This window comes from Cetorhinus maximus, chromosome 20 (genome assembly GCF_964194155.1).
Source record: "Cetorhinus maximus chromosome 20, sCetMax3.hap1.1, whole genome shotgun sequence".
In the NCBI taxonomy this organism is placed as follows: domain Eukaryota; kingdom Metazoa; phylum Chordata; class Chondrichthyes; order Lamniformes; family Cetorhinidae; genus Cetorhinus; species Cetorhinus maximus.
In genome coordinates, this window is record NC_135898.1 from 47,727,340 (window position 1) to 47,736,215 (window position 8,876).

The 8,876-nt window shown below is 48.3% G+C and overlaps 1 protein-coding gene across 2 annotated transcripts in view; it reads right to left on the reverse strand.

Annotated features, from left to right (window-relative positions):
• The window catches only part of plce1 (phospholipase C, epsilon 1), a 368,859-nt gene extending 360,918 nt beyond the window's left edge, over positions 1–7,941 (reverse strand). For both annotated transcript variants that reach the window (XM_078566023.1, XM_078566021.1), the window contains exon 1: positions 7,596–7,941. The gene's annotated coding sequence lies outside the window, so the exon portion shown is untranslated. The remainder of the gene's footprint in view (positions 1–7,595) is intronic.
• Between the last annotated feature and the right edge of the window lie 935 nt (positions 7,942–8,876).

The following is an 8,876-nucleotide window of genomic DNA, read 5'->3' on the forward strand; positions in this document are numbered from 1 at the left end:
AATGCTATGAAATGTTCCCACAAAAGACTGCATACAATTGAAACTGTTCACATTGCACTGGTTTCCATTCAGAACACTTCTGGCCCTGAAAATGCACCATGAAATTCTAGCATATGAGCATTTTACACTATTATTTTAAACAGGGGCATTAACCTATTTATGTTAAATGCTTTAATAGATCAATGGCAAGAGGAATTCCCAATAATGCTTTCATTATTCCATGGCATAATTTCAGCCAATCATATTTACTATACAGCGTGTCATGCATTCAGACTTATTATACAGTACATGACACATTCATGGTATACAGTATCTGACATTATTTAGTATACAGCCTAGCCATACACTGAAGCACATAACTAGAATGTATGAAGTACAGGGCAATAAGAAAGGCTTCCATAATGGCTTAAGGCAGATTCTACTCATGTATATTTTGATTGCAGCAATTTTCATGTGTATTGGATTTTGTTTTGCTCTGTTATTATAACTTTGTGACTTTACACAGGATCTAGTCCATTTTCTCTCAAGTGCTTGGCTTATCTGGAGACTGCAGCTGGTGTACCAGCCAGTCGTTGGTAGTTGGCCAAGAATGAGAAGCAACTTCTGGAGGATTCCTCCTGGTTCAGCTTCTGTGTACTGATGGCGTTCTGGTTCTAATGTCATGAAGCAGTTGTATTTTGAAACAAGGACACTTTATTTAAAGCATCTTTCCTTGCTGTATCAGGCACTGCTTCCAGCTTTTATAACCTTTAGGCACATGATTTAGAACTATTGAGATGAACATATAAATAAATTGGTGTTGTTCTAGTGATTCACAGCAAAGCTAGTTGTTAGCTGCTGAGGTCCATCAGTTTTCTGCAGAGTACATGATTTTGTTCTGATTTGGTTACTTCTGTAGCACCTCAAACCACACTGTCTAGGTGGAGGAGTCACCTGCTGTCACCTTTGTAAGGCTAGAGTACGAGACTTTTCTATGGAGCCCTGCATCTAACTTTTGCTGCCAGCAATGCTATTCTAGGAGGGGCATCAAATGGCTGATTATCCACATTACTGAAAGACCGCAAAGACAAGTCACTGGATTTGGTTCCCTTGTGTTTTTCCTGTTGATTACAACCAGCATATTTTGCCAGCAAGAGTAGATCGTTGGGTATGACCCAGAAAATGAGAAAAGAGTGTTTTCCGCCCAGTGACCTCTCTAGCATTCCACAACGTATTGGAAGGTGGGGGGATTTGTGCAGTTGAGCAGATTTGTGGTAAATATCAGGGTTGATTTCAAGTTCTTTTCCTTTTTAAATTCTTGCAAGTGAAAACAGATGAACTCATGGCTGGATAGGGCTTGAAGATCTCTCTCCCTAACAACTGTTGTGATATTTTTACTACCAGGAGATTAAGAAAATACTGCACATTCTGAAGACGCTAGTTTTTAAGTTTCACAGCACAGAAACAGGCCATTTGAGAGCCTCCTCTCACCTTGCTTCATCTCACCTATAAACCTATCTGCATCTTATCCTATCTATTCCTTTCTCCCTCATGCACTTAGCTAGCTTTCCCTCAAATGCTTGCATCCTGTTCACTCAACCACTTCATATGGTAGGGAGTTCCACATTTTAACTACTTCCTGTCAAAAAATGTTTCTCCTGAATTCTTTATTGAATTATTGGTGACTATCTTATAGTCCTGAGCCCTAGTTTTAGACAGCTCCATCTACCTATTGAACACCATAAATTTAAAAGGCCCTTATTAGGTTATGTCTCAGCCCTCTCTTTTCTAGTTTGGCCTGTTAATATTGCAATCCTGTTATATTGAAGAACACGCTTTAGTCAAAGTGAGAACAGCTGGTACTAATTCGGGAAAAGTTAGGGCATTTTTCATAAGTAAATATAAGAACCAGTTTGCACCTGTGTGGGGGAAGGAAAGGGAAAAGGGAGTCTGTGCCCTCTGGGTTAGGAGACTAAACCTATGTTAAGGAAAAACTGGACCCCAGATTCCTCCTTTGCTCAGTGAATGATAACAGACCTAGTGTCTTGTTGGCACTCTCTTTAGGAAGAGCCAATCCACTCTTATCAAGTGTTTCTCAGCATCCTGTGCCAGGGAAGCTCTGTTTGGATAGACCCCTTTGGAAAGGTAGGATACCCTGTGGAATTAGGTTAAACTTGTCTTCACTGTTCCAGGATTGTCACAAAAATCAATCCCAACTGCCTGCCCTTAACCCAAGGGAGGAGGGTGGTAGGACTGCTGGTCTCACAGGGCAATGTTTTCTCCCCTACTTCTGTTACTGTGGGTTTGTCTCAGGATTCCTTCATTTCTTACCCTAGAAGAGATCTTGCTGGAGGTAACTGTCTTTCTTTCAAAGTAACTATTTACATCACTAACTATTTACAAGGTTATAGAACATCAGGACATAGTTACATCTTCTCACTGGTGCTTCTCACTCAACTTCTCTCAGTGAGGGACATCACTATGACAAGGCTCCTCATGCACATGCCCAGTAGCTATGAGTTGATCCTTTATTCTAGATCCCTCCTCCTCCCAACCCAAGTCATAATTCCCATATTATATTCACATCCTCCTACACTAGTGACCCGTGCACCCAGGTGCCAGGAAGAACTTTGTGGAGGATGCATAGTGCTTCATGCATAGGGCATGTCACCCCTTCCACAGAGACCACATAAACCAGTCGCCATGAATAGCTTGGGATCAGAGAGAGGAAGAGGAAGAGGAATTACCCTATGGGAGGGGTGTACAGACCTAGGACATCCCACCTCAAGAAAAAGAACAACCAGTGCCAAACTGAAATTAAGCCGTGAGGTGCTGACAGACATGTCACATGGTCCAGCAGTAACTCGAGCCACAAGCCATCAACCCCGATGCCCTGCCAGTGGCTGTGAAGGTAACCGTCGCTTTCAACTTCTAGGCCTCAGGATCTTTCCAGGGATCAGGAGACCTGTCCAGTACATCCCAGTCAGCAGAACACAGCTGCATTAAGGCTGTAACTAATGCCATGTTTGCTCATGTGGGGATCACATTAATTTGCCTGTAGGTTTGGTGTCTCAGACATAGAGAGCCATGACATTTGCCCAATTAACAGGCTGCCCTCAGGTGCAGGGTCTTATTGATTGCACCCATGTTGCCATAAAGGCCCCAGCTCAACATGTGGACACCTTGTCAACTGGAAGTCCTTCCACTTGATCAATATACAGGTGGTTTGTGACCACAACAAGGACTTCCTTCATGTGTGTGCAAGGTTCTCTGGCAGCTGCCACAGCTCCTTCATACTAAGGAGTTCCCAACTTTTTCAGCTATTTCAGTCACCAATGCAGATCTGTAACTGGATTCTAGGAGATAAGGGGTGCCCCTTCAGAACTTGGTTAATAACTCCCTTTAGAAATCCACAAACAGAAGGAGAGCATAACCACACCAGCAGCCACATTGTCACCAGGAGTACCATCGAGCAGGCAGTTGGCATTTTATGATGCACTTTAATGTACGTCGATTGCTCAGGTGGAGCTCTGAAATATGTCCCAGCAAGAGTATCAAGAATAGTAGTGGTGTGCTGCCTGCTGCATAACATTGTGCAGCAAAAGAGCATACAGATCAAAGATGACAAGGGCAGAGTTCCAATCTAGCACTAGCAGAAGTACGAGGAGCAGCAGGAGGGCGGCTGTGAGGAGCAGCAGCAGGAGGAGAGTGGCGGTGAGGAGCAGCGCGAGGAGCAGCAGGAAGAGGAGGACGGCCATGAGGAGCAGCAGCAGGAAGAGGAGGACGGCCGCGAGGAGCAGCAGCAGGAGGAGAGCGGCCGTGAGGAGCAGCGCGAGGAGCAGCAGCAGGAGGAGAGCGGTCGTGAGGAGCAGGAGGAGGAGAGCGGCCGTGAGGAGCAGCAGCAGGAGGAGGGCGGCCGTAAGGAGCAGCGTGAGGAGCAGCAGGAGGAGCAGCAGGAGGAGGAGGGCGGCCGTGAGGGGCAGCAGGAGGAGGAGAGCGGCCATGAGGAGCAGCAGGAGGAGGAGAACGGCCGTGAGGAGCAGCAGGAGGAGGAGGGCGGCCGTGAGGAGCAGCAGGAGGAGGAGGGCGGCCGTGTGGAGCAGCAGGAGGAGGAGGGCGGCCGTGAGGAGCAGCAGGAGGAGGAGAGCGGCCGTGAGGAGCAGCAGGAGGAGGAGGGCAGCCGTGAGGAGCAGCAGCAGGAGGAGGGCGGCCGTGAGGAGCAGCAGGAGGAGGAGAGCGGCCGTGAGGAGCAGCAGGAGGAGGAGAGCGGCCGTGAGGAGCAGCAGCAGGAGGAGGGCGGCCGTGAGGAGCAGCGTGAGGAGCAGCAGGCGGAGGAGGGTGGCCGTGAGGAGCAGCAGGAGGAGGAGGGCGGCCGTGAGGAGCAGCAGGAGGAGCAGCGTGAGGAGCAGCAGCAGGAGGAGGGCGGCCGTGAGGAGCAGCAGGAGGAGGGCGGCCGTGAGGAGCAGCAGGAGGAGCAGCGTGAGGAGCAGCAGGAGGAGGAGGGCGGCCGTGAGGAGCAGCAGGAGGAGGAGCAGCGTGAGGAGCAGCAGGAGGAGGAGGGCGGCCGTGAGGAGCAGCAGGAGGAGGAGGGCGGCCGTGAGGAGCAGCAGGAGGAGGAGGGCGGCCGTGAGGAGCAGCAGGAGGAGGGCGGCCGTGAGGAGCAGCAGGAGGAGGGCGGCCGTGAGGAGCAGCAGGAGGAGGAGGGTGGCCGTGAGGAGCAGCAGGAGGAGGAGGGCGGCCGTGAGGAGCAGCAGGAGGAGGAGGGCGGCCGTGAGGAGCAGCAGGAGGAGGAGGGTGGCCGTGAGGAGCAGCAGGAGGAGGAGGGCGGCCGTGAGGAGCAGCAGGAGGAGGAGGGCGGCCGTGAGGAGCAGCAGGAGGAGGGCGGCCGTGAGGAGCAGCAGGAGGAGGGCGGCCGTGAGGAGCAGCAGGAGGAGGAGGGTGGCCGTGAGGAGCAGCAGGAGGAGGAGGGTGGCCGTGAGGAGCAGCAGGAGGAGGGCGGCCGTGAGGAGCAGCGCGAGGAGCAGCAGGAGGAGGAGGGCGGCCGTGAGGAGCAGCAGGAGGAGGAGGGCGGCCGTGAGGAGCAGCAGGAGGAGGAGGGTGGCCGTGAGGAGCAGCAGGAGGAGGAGGGCGGCTGTGAGGAGCAGCAGGAGGAGGGCGGCCGTGAGGAGCAGCAGGAGGAGCAGCGTGAGGAGCAGCAGGAGGAGGGCGGCCGTGAGGAGCAGCAGGAGGAGGGCGGCCGTGAGGAGCAGCAGGAGGAGGGCGGCCGTGAGGAGCAGCAGGAGGAGCAGCAGGAGGAGGAGAGCGGCCGTGAGGAGCAGCAGGAGGAGGAGGGCGGCCGTGAGGAGCAGCAGGAGGAGGAGAGCGGCTGTGAGGAGCAGCAGGAGGAGGAGGGCGGCCGTGAGGAGCAGCAGGAGGAGGAGAGCGGCTGTGAGGAGCAGCAGGAGGAGCAGCAGCAGGAGGAGGAGGGCGGCCGTGAGGAGCAGCACGAGGAGCAGCAGGAGGAGGAGGGCGGCGGTGAGGAACAGCAGGAGGAGCAGCAGGAGGAGGAGGAGGGCGGCCGTGAGGAACAGCAGCAGGAGGAGGAGGGCGGCCGTGAGGAGCAGCGCGAGGAGCAGCAGCAGGAGGAGAGCGGCCGTGAGGAGCAGCAGCAGGAGGAGAGCAGCCGTGAGGAGCAGCAGGACGAGGAGAGCGGTCGTGAGGAGCAGCAGGAGGAGCAGCAGCAGGAGGAGAGTGGCCGTGAGGAGCAGCAGGAGGAGAGTGGCGGCGGTGAGGAGCAGCGCGAGGAGCAGCAGGAAGACCCTTTCCATTTGGAAGATTCCAAAACAGATAAGGATGAGGCCGTCGTCAATGGCTGAGCAGCTGGGAGGCATGGTCACGTGGCCAGGGCTGACTGTGTAGGAGGGGGTTATCACATCATCCTTACAATCACCAGATGGGTCTTTGTGCGAAATAGATTCTCATAAGGTCTTCGAAAATCAACTGCCATAGCCAGGCCCTGGTGACATACTTCCACCTAAAGTACCTTGTGCATTAACTCCACAATTACTCAGGGGAGTAATCCCCACAAGGGAGACAATAAACATCAAAGAGTTGGACTAAGTCACATTCATATTGTTGAAACTCTCATCATAACCATTGGCCTCATGATATTGCAAACTAACATGGTCATGAGTCATTCACAACCTGGCCCCTCACATGAAATGTCAATGACTGTAAACGAGGGGCATTGTCCAAAATCAAACCACACCCACAATGCTGAGAGTGACAACAATAGAATTCAAACCCTATACATGTTGACAGGATTGTATGTTGCAACATTGATGCAGATAAGGCACCTTACGCATGATGAGCCCACAACTACACAACAGCTCTTTGAAAGAACTTGCACACCATCCATTCCAGCCAATGGTCCAGTTTCTGAAGTGGGAACCACACACAACATTCCAGGTTCTATATATCTCTGCTCGCTGCACAAAGCATCATTGGTTGAAGATAGCAGATGGGACGCCAATAGCAGGCTGCTGTGTCCTGGATGGGCATTCATACCAGTGGAATATCTGAATTATTCAGCCGATCTTACTAATACAGTACAAGATGCTTTAATTTTCCTCTGTTGTCCTTGATTAGGAACAGATTATTCTCACTCATTTCCTTTTCCTACCCAGACAGTTAGTCATTTTTAAACAGTCTGAGAAGAAAAAGCGGAATATGCCCAAAAAGCCATTCTCTTCAACCCTGTTCTGTACCAACGAAAACATGGAAACAGTTTTTAAACTTCACTTTGAAACACAGGCAACTTTTCAGATCAGGACACAATAGTCAAAACAGAGTCTGAAGGGACAGAGTTTGGAAAAACAAATAACTGTTTCTGATAGAATACAAGACTTTAAGCAGCTTCCATGGTTGATTTTTGAAATGTTAATTTTTCTGTAATATATCATTCAACTTACTGTTAAACTTTGTTTTTGGCTAATCTATGACTAAGGACTGGCCTGTTACTCTGTGCCTAAGAGCTGACAGGTTGTTCTGTGCCTCTTGGCTCCTTAGCTAACTGAGTAATCTGGTCCATGATATGCTTTACAAAATCACTGCAGTAAACCTGGATGGTCTAAATGGACCAATGAATCTTAGTCCCACGTTGAATTATCTAACATGCTTTACCAGAATTAACGGAGTTCCTTTGGCTTAATAATGCTTCACTGTGCTTGGTCACTTCAATAATCATAGAAGTAGTGTTAGAACTGCTGATCCTGTCCATTTCTGCTAAAAGATGCAAATATCACACGACCACCACCTCACCCCAAATCTTCAAAAGTTCTTTACTCAGAATTCTCCTCAAAGCTTTTACATAGTATTTACAAGGACATGTATGAGAAGCATGCTATATAATGTGCTGTAACCTTATGTCCATAGCGCCATGCTGTACCTAATGAATCTAAAATAGCATCGAGGCCCATCACAAGAAATATATGAGAGCAGTTCATTAAGTAAGGCAGATTTCCTAATTCCCTAAATGAAATCATCACGTTTATAATGCTAAAAGTAAATCACTCTCAGATATCAGCTTTTTATCACACCAACACAATTGGAACTAGCATGCTATGTGTCTCACTTACCTCTGGAGATACTGCTCAAATGGTTTCTTACGGAACAAAACCGCTATTGTTTTCAAATTCATTCTCACTGAATGTTGCTTTTTAAAATGCCATGAAGAGCCAATATTATTTATTGGCTACTGTACATGCACCTAGCAAAAATGATCATCCATGGAACCAGTCTTCAGCCTTCATGACTTTGCTGACTCTTTATTCCGTTTCCATGCATCTCAGTAATACTTCATTATTACTTTATAGCATATTAAATAATGTCTCTAACTCTTGTCAATTCAGACCATTTCCTGAGCTTGAATGTGAACACCTGCTACCCAGTCCCAGTCTTCATTTCATCACCATCCCCACAGATAGACCCCTCAAACAAAGCAAATATTTCCACAAGATAGCCGGGAAACAGGGCCCAATCAGAGGTCGTTTAACGTTTTTGGAATGTTTAACTATATTAGACTAAATATTTGAACACCACCATTTGCACAACCATTTTTATCACTGAACAAGGTCACTGAAAACTCTCAACGTGAACAGAAACAAAAATATACCTTTTTTTTAAAAAAAAACTGGATTAGAATTGCAAGAATCAACCAACACAGTTCACTAAATGTGATCGTTAACATTTGCAACAACTTGCGCAATTTGTGGATAATGGCTAATTTGTTTTCATCTTTGTCGTTGTAGTTTAGATTGTTTAGTGACATCTGTCAAACTGATTCAAAGTTATCATGAGGTGTTTGTACATTGATAGCAAACATCTCAAAATAATCACAATGACTCAGTGGATATGGGTGATAAGATACGAGCTCAATGTATAGACAGCACAAGTTGTTGTAAATATTAACAATCACATTTATGTATGTAAGTAGGATCATTCCAGTCTAACCTCCAAAGTCAAACTCTAGAGAACGGTGCAGAGTAGCACATCTCTTCCCCCCGGGAATGGATTAGTTTGGACAGCGAGGGGTGGAAACCCATGTGAAATAGATTCTGCTTCAAATACAATGATTCATTATCCAAACTGGGATCCAATTTGTAGGCCCAGCTTTATAGCAGATAGGAATTGTTACAGCATTCAAGAGAAACGCACAATGTTTCTTGAACCAAAAATGTCAATAGACGAAAGGCAACAAGCGGGACTATAATGAGTGATGACTGCTAGTTTGGCGAGCAAGCAAACGTTGAAGGATTTAAAGTGGCAGAATTTTCAATGCCACAATGAGCATGGAAAAGAAAGATGTAACAATTCAACCATTGTGTTTCAAGTGGATTGGAAGTGGTGTACAGCGAGGG